We start from the raw sequence: 19,556 nt of genomic DNA on the forward strand, positions 1-19,556 counted from the left end.
GAGAGACAGAGAGAGAGAGACAGAGAGAGAGAGAGAAGAGAGAGAGAGAGAGAGAGAGACAGAGAGAGAGAGAGAGAGAGAGACTCACCAAAAGAGAAGTTCCTCAAAGTCTCTAGAGATGTAAGCTGGGAAGAGTAACATGTTTGAAGTACCAGCTCCTCTGCATGTTAGCATCTTCCTGGAATCTTTCTCTCCCTCCAGGGACCTTTCTCAGAAGAGAACCTGGAATTGTGTGTATCCTCTCCCAAAGCTGTAAGATAGAAAAACAAGTAACTCTTTCTTTTCTCAAGCTTATAACAACTCTGCCTCTACAGGCATAGAGCACTGAGTAATCATTTTTCACCAATGAGGAGAGTCTTAAAAAGTGAACTTGAACCCCAGATTATATTATTAAGGGCCCATTTGAGATAAGATAACATTGATTTGTATTCACTTCAGTCCATATGCTTGTGTGATTTCCTCCTTTGCCATACAGCAACCCATGAGTAAAAGCCAAGAAAGATAGTGAGAGTCATTCAGGGTTGCAGTTTGGTAAAGTACCATGGGAAACCAAGTAGGGAAGCAAGTGATTTGAATATAGAGAACAATGCAAAGTTGAGCCAGTAACTGTGGATCAAGTGTGGGAAGGGAGGAAAGTGAAGTCAGAGCAGTTGTGATGGTCGGCTAGAGCTCTGAAATATGGAAGGAGGAGAACTGGAGAAAAAGATAGGTTTTGGAGGAGTGAGGTGCAATGAGAAATGGAATTTCAGAGTTTTTGATTATGGAAGTGGAACCCTTGTGAGTGACGACAAGATCATGGTGTATGGCTGAAGAAAATTGAAAGTATGCAGCAGGAGTCAGTAAACTACAGTTAGCAGCCTCCGTGTTTTTGTAGATTAGGAGCTAAGAATAGTTTCCACATTTTGAAATAAAGTTTTATTGAATTAAAAAATATAAAAACCATTTCTAGCTTATAGAAGCCTCTGATATAGGTCATGGGAATTGAAGAGATTGATGAAGTAGAAGGCCAGGATATTTGAGGGAACAACAAAGTCCCCACATATGAGGGCAGAGGTTGGGATGGAGAGGAAAACTGAGTCAAATATTGAACTCCTAGAGAAATGAGAGAGAATGACCTCTTAAGCATTAGTATTAAAGATTTTTAAAATCTTTCATATTCTGTTTTACCATTTTATGCCCCAAATAGCTATATTTTAATGTTGTTTACTATTTTTCATTGTAAATGTATAGTTTTTTAGCCAGTTCAGAAATAAATAAGACTTTGGGGGCTAGCCTGGGAACTCTACCACCACCATTTATAACTTTATTTCTGTGGGAAAGTGCAATAAAAACGAAAGACTTGACTTTATATAAGCAAGCACACTTTTGGGGAAATAATGCTTTTGTAAATTGGAAAAATGTCTGTACTTTCTTGATTTTAAATAACTACTTTTGTTTTTGAGGGGAGGGGGGTGAGGCAGTCACGGTTGAGTGACTTGCCAAGGGTCACATAGCTACACTGCACTGCCTAGCTCCTCAAGTAACTACTTTTTTACATAATTTATTATGATGATTTTTTCTGGTTACCCTGTTATACACCTCTGACTTATTTTATTTCACTTAGTTTGTAGAATCACAGATTTGAAACTGGGAGGGATCTTAGGGGCCATTTGACCCAACCTCTTTATTTTACGTATAAGGGAACTGAAGCACCAAGTGGTAAAGTGACTGCCCAGAGTCACACAATGACAGAGTCAGGATTTGAACTCAAGTCTTTTGATTCCAAATCTGGCACTCTGGCATCATAGATTTGAAGCAAGAAGGGACATGAAAAGTCATCAGGTCCAGCCCTCTTATTCCACAGATGAAATAACAGGCACAAAGAGGTTAAATTATTTGTCCAGAGTCACACAGCTAGTGACAGAGATGGGATTTGAAACCAGGGTTTCCTGACTCTTAGTCCAGTGCCTATCTGTTATGCCATGCTGCCTCTCTTTTCCCTGTACCATCCTACCTAATTACAGTTACTTTTAATTACTATTTCTTTAATTTGAAGGAAGATTATAAATGAAATTTAGCAAATATATTTTTTCCATATTTGGTATATCTTTCCTTTTCTTTCCTTACCTGTAAAATTAGAACATCATTATCAGTCTATGAATCTGTTTGTTTATTATATCAATGAGCAAGCTTGTCATGACACTATTATTTCATTTCTTGATAATGAGAACATAAAACATGAACATCAAAAATCCTTTCCAAAGGCAGAGCCAAGATGGCGGACCAGAAACAGGACTTCTGCATGGCTACCACTTCCACCTCCTCTAATACATGTAAAAAATGACTCTAAACAAACTTTAGAGTTACAGAACTCACAAAATGACAGAGATAAGCTAACCTCCTGCTGAAGACAGTTCAGCAGGCCGGCAGGAAGGGGCTGCCTCAGAATGGCCTGACCAGCCCCAGCTGGAGGGACATCATGAAAGTGGATCACCAGCAGTTGTGGTAGTTGCCAGAATTATCAACCCATAAATGCCAAATACAAAGAGAGAGGTCAGTGGACTTTGGGAACAGGGAGTCCGGGAGTGATGTCCAGCTGCTGCCCCCTGGAGGGAGAAGTGGCTGAGGTGCTGCAGCCATACAGCTGCCGCCACATGGTTGCTTCAGAGCTCCTAGCCTACAGATTGTCGGGGGACCAAGCAACCAGTCTGCGGGGTAACTGCTTGGATTTGGATCACTGTCTAGGGTGGAGGTCCTGGGGTGTATGACCAGTGTGCCAGAGCATGTGGAGGCTTCAGACATGGCAACCAACTAATACCTCCGGCAGCTGAGAAAACCCCAGCAATTTGGAACAAAGCTCCCCTCTCTGGAATCAGAGTTCTACTGTGGCAAAAAGCTCAAAAGTCAAGTAATTGAGTGGCAACATGAGCAAGCAAAGGAAGCAAAGCAAGAAGAGCAATCTGATATTAGACTCCTATTTGGGGGACAAAAAAGATCAAATCATGGAACAGGAGGAAGACAGAAAAGTCAGAACTCCTGTATCAAAAGCTTCCAAGAAAAATATGAATTGGTTACGGGCCACAGAGGAGCTTAAGAAGGATTTTGAAAACCAAATAAGAGAAGTGGAGGAAAAATTGGGAAGAGAAATGAGAATTATGCAAGAAAATCATGAAAAAAGAGTCAACAACCTGACTGAAGGAAATAACACCTTAAAAAATAGACTAATTCAAATGGCAAAAGAGGCCCAAAAAGCCAATGAGGAGAAAAATGTCTTAAAAAGCTGAATTTGCCAGATGGAAAAAGAATCTCAAAAGCTCACTGAAAAGAATCATTCCTTCAGAATTAGATTGGAGCAAATGGAAGCTAGTGACTTTATGAGAAATCAAGATACTATTAAACAGATCCAAGCAAATGAAAAAAATAGAAGGCAATGTGAGATATCTCATTGGAAAAACCACTGACCTGGAAAATAGATCCAGGAGAGATAATTTAAAAATTATTGGACTACATGAAAGCCATGATCAAAAAAAGAACCTAGACATCATCCTTCAAGAAATTCTCAAGGAAAATTGCCCTGATGTTTTAGAACCAGAGGGCAAAATAGAGGTTGAAAGAATCCACCAATCACCTCCTAAAAAACATCCCAAAAAGAAAATTCCTAGGTGTATTATAGCCAGGTTCCAGAGTTCCAGATCAAAGAGAAAATATTGCAAGCAGCCAGGAAGAAACAATTTCAATATTGTGGAAACACAATCAGGATAACACAGGATCTGGCAGCTTCTGCACTAAGGGATTGAAGGGCTTGGAATATGATATTCCAGAGGTCAAAGGAGCTGGGATTAAAACCAAGAATCACCTACCCAGCAAAACTGAGTATCATGTTTCAGGGGGAAATATGGTTATTCAATGGAATAGAGGACTCTCAAGCATTCTTCATGAAAAGACCAGAGCTGAATAGAAAATTTGACATTCAGATACAAGAAGCAAGAGAAGCACGAGAAGGTAAACAGGGAAAAGAAATCATAAGGAACTTATCAAAGTTGAACTATTTACATTCCTATATGGAAAAATTATAATTGCAATTTATGAAACTTTTCTCAGTATGAGAATAGTTGAAGGGAATATAAATGTATATATATATGTATATATACATATATGTCTAGATAGGAGGGTATATGGGCATATGAATACGTATTTGAGTGTATATATATGTGTTGTACAGGTATACATAGACAGAGGGCACAGGACCAATTGAATAGGAAGGGATGATAATTAAAAGGTGTAATTGAGAGGTGAGAGAGGAATATAATGAGAGGAGATGGGGCGAGACAGAATGGGGTAAATTATCTCATATAGAAGAGGCAAGGGAAAAGTGTTACAATGGAGGGGAGGAACAGAAAGGCAAAAGGGAGTGAGTCAACTTTACTCTCATTGAATTTGGCTTAGGGAGGAAATGACATACACACTAAATAGGGTATCTCACCCTACAGGATAAAAGGGGGGATAATGGAAGGGAGGTCAGGCTGGGGGAGAGGGAAGTTGGAAACACCCACTTTTGAAAAGGGACAGGATCAAAGTAGAGAATAGAACAAGTGGGGGGTGAGATGGGATGGAGGGAAATATAGTCAGTCTTTCACAATATATGCTATAGAAATATTTTGCATAGCTACACATGTACAACCTATATTGAATTGCTTATCTTCCCAGTAAGAGTGGGTGATGATGGAGGAAGGGAAAGAATCTGGAATTCAAAGTTTTAAAATCAAATGCTAAAAAAAAAATAATATGTATATATATACATATACATATGTATAAAATTATTATTTTTTTACCTGCAACTGAAATAAGACATACAGGGACTGGGGCATAGAGATCCATCTTGCCCTAATGGAAAGTTGGAGAGGAGATGGGGGAGGACATAGGAGAGAGCAGATTGGGGGAGGGGGTATACATTGGGATTGCTGTTTTGGGGTGATGGGTTGGAGAGAGACAGGGAGAAAATTTGCAACTCAAAATCTTGTGGAAATGAATGATGTAAACTAAAAATAAACATAAAATTTAAATTAAAAAAAAATCCTTTGCAAGCTGGCATAAAAGAAGCGACTAGGTCTACAGAGCAAAGCCAGTCTCTTAAGTGTGATTAGATCAGAGGTTGCATGTGTGCCTTGTCACAGGAGATATACGTACATAGAAATGCTGTCACAGACTTAACTACACACAGATGTAAAATAACTGTACACATCTATAGGGAGTATTGTTAGAAAAAATATGTTGCTGAGTTTCTTTCTGCTCCATCCGTTCACTCATAATTTATGAGATTTCTCTTTATCTTTAAAACATTTGCAGCCTCACCCGTGCTAGCTAACCCACAGGAATGAACATTAAGATAATTAATGGCAAGATTCCATCTAACATAGTGTAAAATTTTCTAATGTTTTTGTCCTGTAACTTAGCTGAGGGATGGGTGTCCCTCCTGGAGTCTATTTTCAACTAATTATTTTTAAAGTATGTCAACATGGGAGAGGGTGTGTATGTTTGGCTTTTTGTCTCCCTTCCTGTGTAGGTCACTTGGGAAGAGTTTTAAATATAGATGTGAAGTCATTGGGTGAAACGAAACAAAGAGAAAAACGTAACTGTGGAAAATTAAGCAATGAAGTTAACTCTCCACATAGATCATTGAAAATGGGATCAGTTAGGCAGAATGGGTAAAAAAAAAACAAAACCCAAAACATGCAAAAGTATGTTCAGAAGGATCCTTTCTTCTGCATAAATACCCCTGAGAATAAATCCCAGAGGGCTTATACATCTCCTATAGAGGAGGGATTTATAGTTTGTAAGAAACCATTTTATTGGGACAGAGGTTCAATCTTTCAATAGTTAGTGATGTTTGTGAATCATGACAGTTTATAAGGCATATGTTTTCTATGACTCAGTTACATTAATAAGCAATTTACAACTCTGCTTTAAAATCTTCAATAGGTTATTATTTCAGTCCAAAAGAAAAGCACAATAATATGCAAATGTTCAAAATCCTCTTCCTACCTGATTGCAAGATAGATTATTATTATTGGACAAAAGATTATCATTAGACTGCAAGCACCATAATGATAGGGACTGTACCCTCGTGCGTCAGAGTCACTCATTTTCTTGCATGTAGTAGGTGTTCTTCCACTAAAATTCTCCTCTAATGATTCATCATGGGTATAATTATAATAGCATTTATATGGCATGTTAAGGTTTGCAAAATGCATTACATATGTTAATTCATTTGATCCTCAAAACAACCTGTGACGTAGGTGACATTGTTGTCCTCATTTTATTTTATTTTTTGGAGAGAGGAAGGCAGGGCATTGGGGTTAAGTGACTTGCCTAAGGTCACACAGCTTTTAAGTGTCTTAGGCTAGATTTGAACCCAGGTCCTCCTGACTTCAGGAGCAGTGCTCTCTTCACTCCGCCACCTAAATGCCCCTGTTGTCCCCATTTTAAAGATGAGGAAATTGAGACTGAGGGAGGCTAAGTGACTTAAGGAAGATCTTATAGCTAGTAAGTTCTGAGGTAGGATACCAACTAGGTCTTCCTGACTCCCACTTTCTATCCATTGGTCACCTTGTTGCCTCTGAATATAACTGTGAGGTTCTTTTTTTTTTTAAAGCAATTAAAAAAAATTTTTTTTAAAGCAAAAGTAACTTGCTCAAGGTTACTCTGCCAGGTGTTTCTGGGTGGGTGCTAAGTGTCTGAGCCCAGATTCTATCCCCAGGTCATTCCAGTACCCAGTCATCCCGACACTGGAGCCGGTGCTGTTACTCACTGTGCTACCTGGCCACCCCTGACTGTGAGGTTCTTAAAAGTGGTGGCAGGAAAGCACACATTCCAACAGGTTTTACTTAGCCATAAAAGGCCCAGATATAAACAGTATCCAGGTCATCTAAGGACCAACGCTCACTAAGTGCCAAGGAGTTTGACACTAGAAGGTTGGAATATTTTTGGCTTTAGCAATTTATGAATACTGTCTATTAAGGCTTGGTAGGCTTGTGATCTGCATCAGTAGATGAACTCCTGACACAGATGAAGTCCTTTAATTGTTTAAGCTTCATTTAACCCAAGAAAGTATTTATTGAATTGATATGTTGTTGTCATAAAACTATTGATGGTATACCATATTGATGAACTGACTTTCAGATATCACTCAAACATTTTTGAGGAGTGTGTACAGTGAAAACGAAAAGGAAGGATTAAGAGACATTTTTTTGTGGTACCTAAAAATAGCATATCTTGAATATAAAGTTAAAAAATGCAGAATTTGATATGAGAGAAGCAGGTCCTTCCTTGAAAGTTGAGACTACTTTCAAAAGGAACACAGTTAAGTTGCTATGATCTTACCTATCAGACTAATTAAGATGACTTAAAAGCAGGCTATATAAGCACCACATATTATGAATTGATTATGAATTATTAGAAGTATGGAATCAAAATGTTCAAAGGAACTTTAAAGGATCAACCAGCTTTATCTCTCCAGGATAGTAAAAGTCTGAATGGTACAGGGCAAACCTCATCTTGTAAGTCTCCAGGGATGTCAGTTCTACAGATTCTGGCAGCATACTCGAAAACCTCTTCTGAACAAGAATTCTTCCTTATGTATACCCAACTAAAATCTCTCTTGCTGTAATTTATTTTGCTTTTTTTTTTTTATCTTGCTGTAATTTAAACTCTTATTTTATTTCCTCTTATCCAACATTATTCTGCTCCCCTCATCCCTGTGGTTATAAACATTATCCTATGTTAAAGACACATAACCAAGCTCTAGAATTCTTTTTAATTCGAAAGTCAGAGCTATTTTAAATCAATTTATTTGATTGAAAAATACCTGGAGGGAAAGCAGGTTTGTGATTAGCATGGGTTAGAGGGGGGCCTTTTTTTTTTTCAGTTTGCAATTTTTCAGGCTCAATGACATTTGATACCTCACACAACTCTGCCTGAAACATAAGCCATGAAATGTATACCAGCTCACTAAATGAAGGGATCCTGGCTTCTCTTATGCTCTTTGCAACATTAACTGTGCCACTGGGGACTCAAAAGCATTCCCTCCCCCATATGTTTCTTAGGTGTTTGGTCAGGACTTTCCTTCTTAACAATATTCTTCTGAAACTAGTGTGTAAGCTACTTGAGTTTGGAGACCATGTCTCTTTCTATCCACTCCTTTTAAAACCTTAAATAGTGTCATGGACATATTAAGTATTTAATAAATATCTGTTGGCTGATTGAATTGACATTTTGTTTTCTGTTGATCATGGAATGCTCCTGTCTGCTAGAGAGTTTCATTAAGGTGGGGAGACTTGATATAGCCAAATTGTGGGGATATAGCCATAGTGAATATATGCATTTTCCCATTCCCTAAGGGTCCCTAGGTAGGTTTGTCATTGTTTCCTCTGAAAAGACATATGGATATGGAAAAGTATGCTTAGATACTTTCTGCACTATTTGCAGCGAATGAAAATTAAATTGCAGTCTATATGTAAAATGTTGAGCTCAGATGGTCATTTTATTATTTTTTAATTAATATTTTATTTTCCCCCCAATTACATGTAAAATGATTTTTTAACATTTGTTTTTTTTTTTAATTTTGAGTTCCAAATTCTCTCCCTCCCTTCCTTTCCTCCCCTTTTCCTAAAACAGTAAGCAATCTGATATAGAATACACCTGTGCAGTCAAGTCACACATATTTCCATATTGGTCATTTTGCAGAAGAAAATGCAAACCAAAAGAAAAAGAAAAGAAAGTTAAAAATAGTATGCTTTGGTCTGCATTCAGAGTTAGAGTTCTTACTCTAGAGATGAATAGTATTTTTCATCATGAGTCCTTTGGGATTATCCTAAATCATTGCATTTCCTAAGAAGAGCTAAGTCTATCAAAGTTGGTCATCTCACAGTGTTGCTTTTACTGTGTACAGTGTTCTTCTGGTTCTGCTCACTTCACTCAGTATCAATTCATGTAAGTCTTTCCAGGTTTTTCTGTTGGTTGTTTTAAAAGATCTGATTTTATTTCCTCTTAATGGCATGAGATTTCATTTGCTGTACAATTCACAATTCTTATGAAAAAAAATTCTTGGGGAAAATGGTAAGTTATCTTAAACCAGTCATTTGTTTACAATAAAGTGTTGAATTGATCACCAAAGATTCTTGTGACACTTCTCTCTCATTCTTCTCCTCCTACTTATTTGACTAATTTTAGCCTATTTGTCCTTTGCTAGATCTTTATCCACGTCCTGCTTGCTAACATTGGGTGTCCCACAGGGCTCTGTTCTAGGCCCTCTTCTCTCCTCTCTCCATATCGTTTCACTTGATGATCTCATGAGCTTCCATGGGTTTAATTGCCATCTCTATCCTGATTCTCAAAGCTACTTATCCAGCTTTTGCTTCACTTCTGCCTTTTAGCCTTACATCTCCAATTTATTATTGGACATTTAAAATCAGATGTCCAATAGACATCTTAAACTTAACATGTCCAAAACTGAAGTACTTTTCTTTCTCTCAAATCCTCCCCTTTTCTAAAACTTCCCTATTGTTTTTGAGGCACCATATCTTCCCACCCAGGCTTGCAATGTAGGTATTATTCTCAACTCTTTATTCTCACTTTTCATAGCCAATCTCTTGCCAAGACCTGTTGATTTTACCTTCTTAACCTCTCTCATATATCCTTTTCTTTCCTCTGATGCTAATCACCCTTCAGCAGGCACTCATCGCCTCAAGCCTGGATTATTGGAATAGCCTTCTGGTTGGTTTCCCTGCCACAACTCTCTCCTCACTCCAGTCTATGCTCAACTTAACTATCAATATCTTCCTAAAGTACAAGTCTGACCATGACGTTTCCCCTACTCAAGAAACTCCAGTGACTCCCTAGTACCACCAGGATCAAATATAAAATTTTGTGGTATTCAAAATTTTTTATAACCTCCCCCTTCTGCACAGCCCCCTACAACCTCCTTCCCACCTACTCACATGTTTTGCTGTTTCTTGACATTAACTTCCTTATTCCTCAAAGAAGACACTGCACCTCTGACTGAGCATTTCCATAGCTATTCCCTGGGTCTGAAGCTCTTTCCCTTCTCATCTCCTCCTCCCAGATTCCCTGGCTTCCTTTAAGTCTCAGCTAAAGTCCTTTCTTCTGAAAGTAGTATTTCCCAGTCCTTCATAATCTTACTGCCTTGCCTATGAGATTATCTCCAGTTTGTCCTGTATATATCTTGTTTGTACATAGTTGTTGGTATATTATCTCCCCCATTAGACTGAAACTTCTTGTAAACAGGGACTGTTTTTTGGTTTCCTTTATGTCTCTGGCACTTAGCACTACACCTGGCACATTTTTGTTGTTTAGTCTTTTCAGTCATGTCTGATTCTTCATGGGTTTTTCTTGGCAAAAATACTGGAGTGGTTTACCATCCATTTCTTTCTCTAGCTCATTTTACAGATGAGGAAATTGAGGCAAACAGGGTTAATTAACTTGCTCAGGGTCGAACAGCTAGTTTTGGAGGCCAGATTTGAACTCAGGAAGATGAATTTTCCTGCCTTCAGGCCTAGGCACTCTATCTACTGTATCGTCTAACTGCCCCACACCTGGCACACTGTAGATATTTCAATGCTTGTTGACTTGCCCATTCAACTGTTGAAAAATCTGGCTAAATTATTTACTAAATAAAGTTAAGACTCTTTGACTTAGTTTTTAAGGGAATGGGGACTAGATCCAACTCATGATTTCATTGGTTTTGGGATTTCCAAATGAGGATGAGGAAAAGCCCTCTACCAATCAGGCCAGCAGCTTCTCTGCTACTTAACAGCAATCTTAGAGTTACATAGAATATATTGACGTTTAATGGCATTAAACTAAATACTAAATGAAGGATTATACAGCCTGAACACATTAAAGTCAAGATATGAAGCTAGGATTTCCTGGCTCTCAGGCTAGCTCTCTATCCCACTATACCATGCTTCTTTTCTAGCTTTTAAGGCTTAGTGTAATCTGGCACCAATTTTCCTTTTCAGCTTTATCTCCTACTCCTCTTCCCCTCATATTCAGTGTTCCAACCAAAATGAACTCTGTATGGTTACAGAACACATGCTTGTTGATGAACTCACAATGCCTTCTTGCCTTTTTTCTCATTTTCTTTTATGTTGGAATGCTATGCCCTTCTGATTCCTGCCTGTTGACGTTCTAATTGCCATTTAAGGTTCAGCTCAAATACTACTTCCTTCTTAAAGTGTCACCTAGTTATTTTATTTTGTGTTATAATTATTTGTATGTATATCTCAACTCTGCTATTAAATTGTTAGTTCCTTAAGAGCTGGGGCTGTACTTGATTTCTTTTTATACCTCCCCTTCCTTGGGTAATGGTAGGTGTTTAATATATGTTTTTTTAATTGAAACCTAGCCTGCAGATTTCAATTGCTAAAGAAGAGCAATACCCTATGGAGGTGGGGGTGTAGCATTGGGAGCTGAACTTATCACATACTTTCAAGAGGTACAGAGGGATCTGAATGTTTTGTTGGTCCAGGAAAGCCTGCCCAGTTCCCTGACATCATGGAATGTTCCTGGCCTACTTTGTGGAAATGATCCAGTCATGTTCACCTACTGGCTTTGGTGTTTGTCTTTGTCTGTATTCTAACAAGTGGTATTATTTCAGGGACTAAGCAGCATTCATTAATGTATTAATTGTAGGAAGTAGGGAAAGAGTTAAGGAGGAAATGTTACTGGCAAAAAAAAACAACCAGATAAGCTACATATATGTGTGTATATACACATATATACACACATACACATATGTATGATTTATGTTAGCTTAAAAAAAAGAATAAAAACTCAATGTTTGAAGCGGGAATAGCCAGTTATGAGTCCTTGTTATAAGTCAAACACAAGCCATTACAGAGACCTTATAAGTTAGTTGGTTATTCCCTGAAGTCCCTTCTATCTCTAACAAACTATGAGTATATATAGTTTGAATATAGTCAACAAATTAATCATTAAACATTTATTAAACATCTACTATGTGCCAGACACTGTGCTGAGTACTGGGAATACAAAAGGAGCTTTTAATCAAATGATGGAGACAACATGCAAACAAATATATGCAAAGCAAGCTATATCGTCAAGAGCTGAAGAGAGCCAGGTGCTTCTCCAACTTGTATCCATCTCATCCATTGCTTGAAATTCTGATGGTTTCCAAGGTTTAGCTGTGTAAAGCCTAGAAGGAGCCTGTTCTATCATTGTTTATCCAGTTGACATTATTCCCTTCTGGCTCAGCCAAAAAGTGGCATTCATACTTTGTAAAGAATTAACAGGATACTAAATGAGAGTGTGGTCTGCAACTTGAAATTACCTACTAAAGTCTGACTCTTCTTTTTTCATGTTTTCGTTAAGAATACCCTTAATGCTTGATTTGATCATGTTTATTAGAAATTTATATAATTGAGAATTCGGGCTCTCTTTCCTGACTTTTCACTCATTTCTCTAGATAAAAGCAGCCTTTGTAATCTTTCCTAGGCCTTTAGAATTTTCTCTTTGAAATAACTAGAGAATCCATACCTGAGTATCTATAAAATAATGCTGCCTCCACCCTGGATTTTTTCTATGTGTACTTGGTAAAGTCCAGTAGCTTTTACTTCTTAAGTGTTATTTTCACTTTTTCATATAGCACACTGGGTACCAATGTGGTAGGAGTATAGATATTGCCTTTATTTTCAAGGAGTATATATATATGTTTCACTATGTTATAATTATTTATTTTATTGGCATGTATGCTTCCTCCACTGACATACTTCAGTTCTTCTGAACTGAATAAGTAATGTTTAAGAATTATACTGGATGGAAAAAATCATCACCTTGTGACTGACTCAATGATAAACCAGACTTCAATAGGTTAGTTCTCATAGGTTCTTAGATGATAGATATATGAGAATACTGGCAGATCTGTTCCATTTCATGTCTGTTTGTTACTCTCCTTCTTGGTTTTATCTACAAATACTCTCAGATAATTTTGTTTAGTTCCCAAGCTGGTTCCCATGCCAGGCTATCTGCAGATTCATTTTCCTCTCAACCATTTTTCAGTTTTATGTGGCCACACAACTTATAGTCAGTCTTCCATCCTCCTCTTCCGAAATGCTTTTTAAATGTAAGTGAGCTTATATTTAAAACTAGTGCTGTCTTGGTTTGTCGCGTCTCTAACCTTAGCAAAGATGTGTTTGCTGATAGTCTGGAGACTTAAAACAGAATAAAATTTAAAACTCACAATAGAAAAACAAGGCAAAAATTTAAAACTTGGGGGTGGCTAGGTGGCACAGTGAATAGAGCAACGGCCCTGGAGTCAGGAGGGCCTGAATTCAAATCTGGCCTCAGACACTTAACACACACACAAAAAAACTAGCCGTGTGACCTTGGGCAAGTCACTTAACCCCAATTGCCCTCCAAAAAGCAAAAAAATAATAAAAAAAAGTTTAAAAAATTTTTGAACTTAATGGGAAAGCACATAACAATGTAAATAATTTGAATTTTTTTAACTTAAATTCTCTGAGATTTGAAGATCAAATCTGTTTTCTGTTATTGTATACATATGCTATTTATTTGCTTTTAATCTCAGACCCCCAGACTTTATCTTGAGCCTACCTAATCACTATCATTCATTTCTTCTGTTTCCATTCATTAATCTGTGGAGTGGCCTATGATTGCCTTCTCTATAATATACAGTAAGTCCCAAATGAAAATAAAACACAGTTCTTTTAAAGGAGATTTGGGCTCTATTCCCAAAGTCTTCTCATTTATATTCTGTGAATGGGTAGCTTTTATTTATAAGGACTGTATCCAATTGTAGGCTTTCAAACAAATAAATAAATGAGCCAACAACTGGGGGCATTTAAATTTAAAATGTGTGTTTCATCCATACTATACTGCTCTGTGTTGAAGAGAGCCCAGAACCTCACTGAAGTCACTTCACCATAGACTGCGCTCTTGTTTACTGCCAGGTCAGCATTCATTTCTCCAACTAAATGTCATATGCACAAAAGGTCTGTTGTGGGTATAAAAACAAGTTCCATCACATCAGGCCCTACCCTTCTTCCCTGTGCTATTGCATAATTTGAACCAAGAAATTTTCAGAGCTATCTCAAAGTGTCTTTATTATCTTGGTTGAATTATAGTGTTTCCAGGACCCAGCTGTGCAGAACTAGATTATTTTACTCCTTAATTTTTTTCTATTGGATTTCAGGGCCACCTCATTGTTGATATATACTTTATTAAGAAAATATTCCATCAGTTTTATGATCAGGCAACCAATTACAAATCTAAGTTTTCATTTTAAATATTTATAGAGTTCATACTGAATGCTGATGGCATTTCTGAAACACTGCAACCATCAAGAAGTAACTTCAGGGGAAAACAGTAAAATAAGTTGAGATGAGAAGAAGGCTAATATTGTTTGGCAATATAGAGAAGGGGAACAATCATTGCACTTAGTGTCAGAAGACCTTGGGTTCAAGTACTGGTTCTCTCTACTTCCCCAGTAGTCTTGACTTTGGACAAATGACTTGACCTCTGTGAGTCTCAGTTTCCCCATCTTTTAGTTGTAGCAGAAATCTTTCCATATCACCTATCTCATAGCATTTTTATGAAGATTAAACAAAGTGATGGATGTAAGGTGCTATTAACTACATAGGGTGATATAAATGAAATCTAATATGATTATTATTGTATACTTTTCCTGAAATACTTTTTCCACCAGCCTAGTCTGGAAGAATCCCATTTAATTATTTATTAGACAAACCTTAAGATTATGTGGGTTTAGTATTGCCTGGTGTCTTACCTTCTCAAATTCTAGGAGCTTTAGAAGCATTAGCTGCCAAAGTATAGGAAGAACCAACTATACATCATAATGATAATCATAGTCATGATAAATGACCATTTATATAGTGCTTTAAGGCTTACAAAAAATGTTTTATTAGTACTTTAGTTTGAAAGGAAAGGACTCATGTAAAGAAAAAATAGGTTACATTTGTTAAAGGCTCTTTGCAAACTTTAAAGAGCTATACAAATGTTAATTATCCATTTTGATCTAGTGATTATATTTTACTAGTTCATTATAAAAGTAAATTCCTTGCTGAAAATATTGTGATGCTGTCCTTTTCTCTTTTGACAAACTTAAAAAAGCCTCTGTTTATATAAATTAGTCAAGTAATAGTCTGATTTCCTGGCATCTGGGTTGTTGGAGTTTAGTGGTGACTCCTCTAAAGTTTGTTTCCTACAGTAATGGTGGTGGAAATATTCCCTTTGTGAGCTTTATCCCAGATTTGCAGGGATTGTGCCCACATAGTCATTTAGTCTCCTTTAGTGGGGGTGGAGGAGGGTGCTGGGGGAGAAAAAAAGAAATCGGGACCTAGTTTGTTCTAGCCAACAGAATTTTGCATCTCATTGTGCATTTCTCCAATTCAGAGAGGTACCCAGGGTTACATTTACATGATCTCATATCATTCAGCCTCAACGCCATATTACCTGTGCCTGGAATGTAGATAGCTTCTAGGCTTGAGGTTTGTACTAATGGTGGATCTGTAAAAATATAAATTAATCATTTAGATTATTCTTTCAAGTGCTTTATGAATAATACACTGGAGATAGTAGACTTTATATTATAGTAATAACATTCAATTGCTTGTTTTAGCAAGTCATGTAATAGTATACACAATTGGAAAGATGGGGACTGAGGGAAATTTGCATTTCGTCAGAGGATCCCATAGGCAGTAAGTGATAGATATCAGATTTGAACTCAGGTGCTTTGTTGCCAGAGCCAAAGCCACAGATTTGGAAGGAGCTTTAGAGGTCATTTGGTTCAACCATCTCATTGTTTACAGAGGATGAAACCAACAATCCTAAGAGGGTCACACAAACAGTAAGTAAAAGAACCAGTGTTCAAACCAATATCCTCTTGGTAAATATATTACAACCAGCTTTCTGAAAATGTATCCACAGCAATTTAAAAATTTAATCTCCATTATTAACATTTTCTCCATCACTATTAAGTCTAGACAAACAACAGCACAATAAATCAAACTCTAATTTGTAGCATTTGCTGATTTCCAACGTGTAAAGGCCCACACTCCAAATTCAACAATCGACTGGAACTGGCTCCAGCACACTACCGACTGAATACAGGTCACACTCTAAAGTCAGATTCTATTTGAAAGAAAAAAAATAGGTCTATTTAGAGAAATTTGTATCAATAAAAAATTGAACTCAGATTTTAGACCAGCCTATATTGGATCAATGAGATAAAATAATTTACATAGATTGTGGCAAAACCTTGGAAATAAGTTTCCAATAAAAATGTTTACAAAATTCCCTACAGTGAAAAAAAAAAAGGATTAAATGTCTAGTATGTCTTCCTTCTGCTGTATAGTATCCCCATGTTTAAGCTAACAAAGAACCCACTACTAGGAGGAACAAAATGAGTGGAAAGATGTAAGGAAAGTGGAATCAGCCAAGGATGAAGGGAACCTGGAGACATCAGGTACTGACTAGATGAGTCCTGCTTTTGCCTTTTAGGCTTCTTTAACATCCCCAGGGTCTGAACACATTTGTGTTACTCCTAAAAAGCAGATTTAAGCTTGTAAGCAAAATGAAAAGCCATTGGTAGGGTGGTTTGGTTTTTTTTTTTTTTGGAGGGAAAGGAACAGCTGCTCCTTTTGGAAGTTGCAGTAACTGTTCAGTCTGTTTCTGTGCATTTCCTAGATGATATTGCTTACACTTGCATTTTTGTGGGTTTACAGTTTCAATTTTGTAGGTCATTTTGACTGGATACAGTAATAATTTTTAAAGAGATCTCATAACAATGACAGTATTGGCTAGATATATCTAATCTAAGTCTGAAAACTCCTTAGCTTTGTATGATTTCACTCTTAAAACTTGTTTACTTTGGAAAGTTAGATCTGTTGGACAGAAACATGATTCCTGGATATTAAATGATCTGAGAAGAACGTTGAGCTAAGCAAAGAGGTGGTTTCTCTAAGAACCAATGATCTGACCACCCCGAGTAAACCAAGCCAGATAAAGAAGTAGCCAATTAACATGAAAACCAAATTTCCCATAGCATCTGAAAATGGAAATAAACAGAAAAAAGTTTTTAAAAGAACTCTGTTTTGAACAATGATTTCCTATGCTTTCTTTTTCTATCCTCTATTACATCACTGAGAAATTTGGGAGCTGTCCAGTTTAATAAAGTTATGCCTTGCACAACACAGTCCCTATGCTTGCCATACTATTTGTCTCTAAATTTCTACAAAGCCATTTAGAAGTTTGCCTTGCAATTCCCTGTCCCTCTTTTTAAATCAGCCATGAATGATGGTGCCACAAAATGATTGTCTTTTTAAGCAATCACAAATCACTCTCTGCCTTTTCACAAGGCCTAGCACATTGCCGTGTATGTAGTAGGTATGTGTACATGGTATAGTGGAATCATCATTGGACTTGAAGTCAGAGGACCTGAACTTAGATCCAGATGTCTCACCTCTCTTGGTCTCAGGGAGTTCATCTGTAAAATTACGGAAGATGGAACTCAATTACCTCTAAAGAGCTTTCTATAGGATCTAAAGATCCTATAACTTTATTTTGAAAGAAGTTTCCTGATAGAAGTGTCTGCATAATACAATGTGAAGAGCAGTAAATTGGAATGAGAGGGATTAATATTATACTATTCCATTAATAACTAATTATTAATTTACAATCTACCCTTTTCCTTTTATTTCTGTTAAAAACCCAACTCCAAAAAAGGTTAGTCAGCTTCTATAACTCAGAGTTGAGTGAGGAGATTTGCTCCTAGCCCTCAAGGCATATGCTCTTTAGTTGGGCAGGGCCCCACCCAACTGGGAGACCTAATTTCCATTTAGAGTATAAACAGAATCCATTTTGTCTGAGCCTTTGCTTGGGGAAAGAGTCCCTCTTCCCTGGTCCCCTCCATTAGAGTTTAGTTGAGTTCGTGAGAAGAAAACTAGCCAAATAGGTCCTGATGGAGATGGCTTTCCCCCGCCCAGATGCCTTGCGGCTGCTGAGTCTCAAGATCTAGTCACTTTCTCAGCAGGAGGAGCTGAAGACTGTTAGCCCACTTCTTCATTGAATGTCTGCCAGTCAGGATTGATCTTCACTTGTCAGGGGAGTTCCCTTTCAGAAGAGATTAAAGGCATTTTAGGGTCTCCCTTGGTATTTTTGGTTACCAAGAGAAACTACTGACCATCAATTTATTGATTGTTAGCTAGTCTGATTAATAAATTATTGATTACCCAAAAACTCTGTCTTTCAGAGTTTTCATTTGTCTCAGGAATGAGAGGTCCTGGATTCAAACTTCAGTTCTGTTTATTGCCTATTTGACTTTGGGCTTCAGTCACCTCATCTGTAAAATAAGGGAAGGAAGAAAACAAATATTTACTAAAAATACCTACTATGTGCCAGGCACTGTGCTTAGTGTTTTACAATTATTACCTTATTTGATACAGCAACCCTAGGAGGTAGGTGCTATTAGTATCCTCATTTTACATTTGAGGAAATTGAGGAAGACAGAAGTTTAAATGACTTGCCCAAGGTCACATAGCTAGTAAGTGTCTGAGGCTATATTTGAACTCATGTCTTCTTAATGGTGGGGTTTAGGCTCTGGGAATCCCCTTGAATCTTCCCCCTTGATGAGGCATTTGCCAGAGGCCATAAGCCTTTCATTATCACTAGGCCCGAATCTTTGTTATTCTTAACCTAGTTTAGCCCTCCATTGTCTAGCTACTTCCCACCCTTGATCCTATCAAAATATCTATATCCAAACTAATCTAGCCCTCCAAAGTTAGTCATCTCCAGGTAGCCTTCAGCTATTTCCCACCTTTAATCCCATTCCTGGAGTCTGACCTTAGTTTTAACAAGATCCTCCTTAGACTCCTCCTCAAGACCCCTCCAAACACCTGTCTTCTAGACCACCCCTAGATCCCTGCCACAATCTTTCTATATATAAAATCCATCTTGCCTCCACGAAAGTGCTTAGAGTCAATCTAGCTCAGACTCAGTCTGTGTCATATTGTTCTGGCTTTGTTCCCATTATGGCTAATCTTTAATAAACTTTGTTTTACTTTGGCTGAGAGAAGGTTTGAGCCGAATTCATTCAGCAGGACCCAAGGTGTTAGTGTTTTGCGGTCTTGAGCACCCCTAAACCCCAAACCTCAATACTAACTCCAGGCCTACCACTCTTATCCACTGACCCATGTAATCTAAAAGATCTCTTCTGTATCTAAATCTTTTGATCTTTGAGTGAAAAAGAATTTTAAAAATATTATGTGCCAAGCACTCTTCTAAGTTTTAGAGAGTATAATGGAATTTTGGGGAAATCAGGCATAGGGAGAGAAATGGTACAATAGAAATAGAAGGGTGTTTTGGTTTGAGACCTCATAGGAATGTTGAGTGGAATCAGTGGAACTGATATGGCAGTGTGGATAGAAAGAAAATGGCTAGGGAGACAGAATCAGGATGGCAGAGTGAGAGGAAACATTTTTGTCTGCCTATTCCATCTCCTCCAC

General features: G+C 37.5%; 1 protein-coding gene and 1 long non-coding RNA gene across 2 annotated transcripts in view; one reads left to right on the forward strand and one right to left on the reverse strand.

Annotated features, from left to right (window-relative positions):
• The window catches only part of LOC138152900 (uncharacterized), a 29,964-nt gene extending 29,022 nt beyond the window's left edge, over window positions 1-942 (reverse strand). Inside the window, exon 1 of the long non-coding RNA XR_011166225.1 lies at window positions 89-942. This is a non-coding gene — a long non-coding RNA (uncharacterized lncRNA). The remainder of the gene's footprint in view (window positions 1-88) is intronic.
• CEP85L (centrosomal protein 85 like) overlaps window positions 1-19,556 on the forward strand; it is a 266,510-nt gene that overhangs the window by 18,500 nt on the left and 228,454 nt on the right. The window lies entirely within an intron of this gene.

The sequence above is a fragment of the Petaurus breviceps genome, unplaced genomic scaffold (assembly GCF_028583685.1).
Source record: "Petaurus breviceps papuanus isolate PSGF00001 unplaced genomic scaffold, PetGlider_PUasm1.0 90977, whole genome shotgun sequence".
NCBI lineage: Eukaryota > Metazoa > Chordata > Mammalia > Diprotodontia > Petauridae > Petaurus > Petaurus breviceps.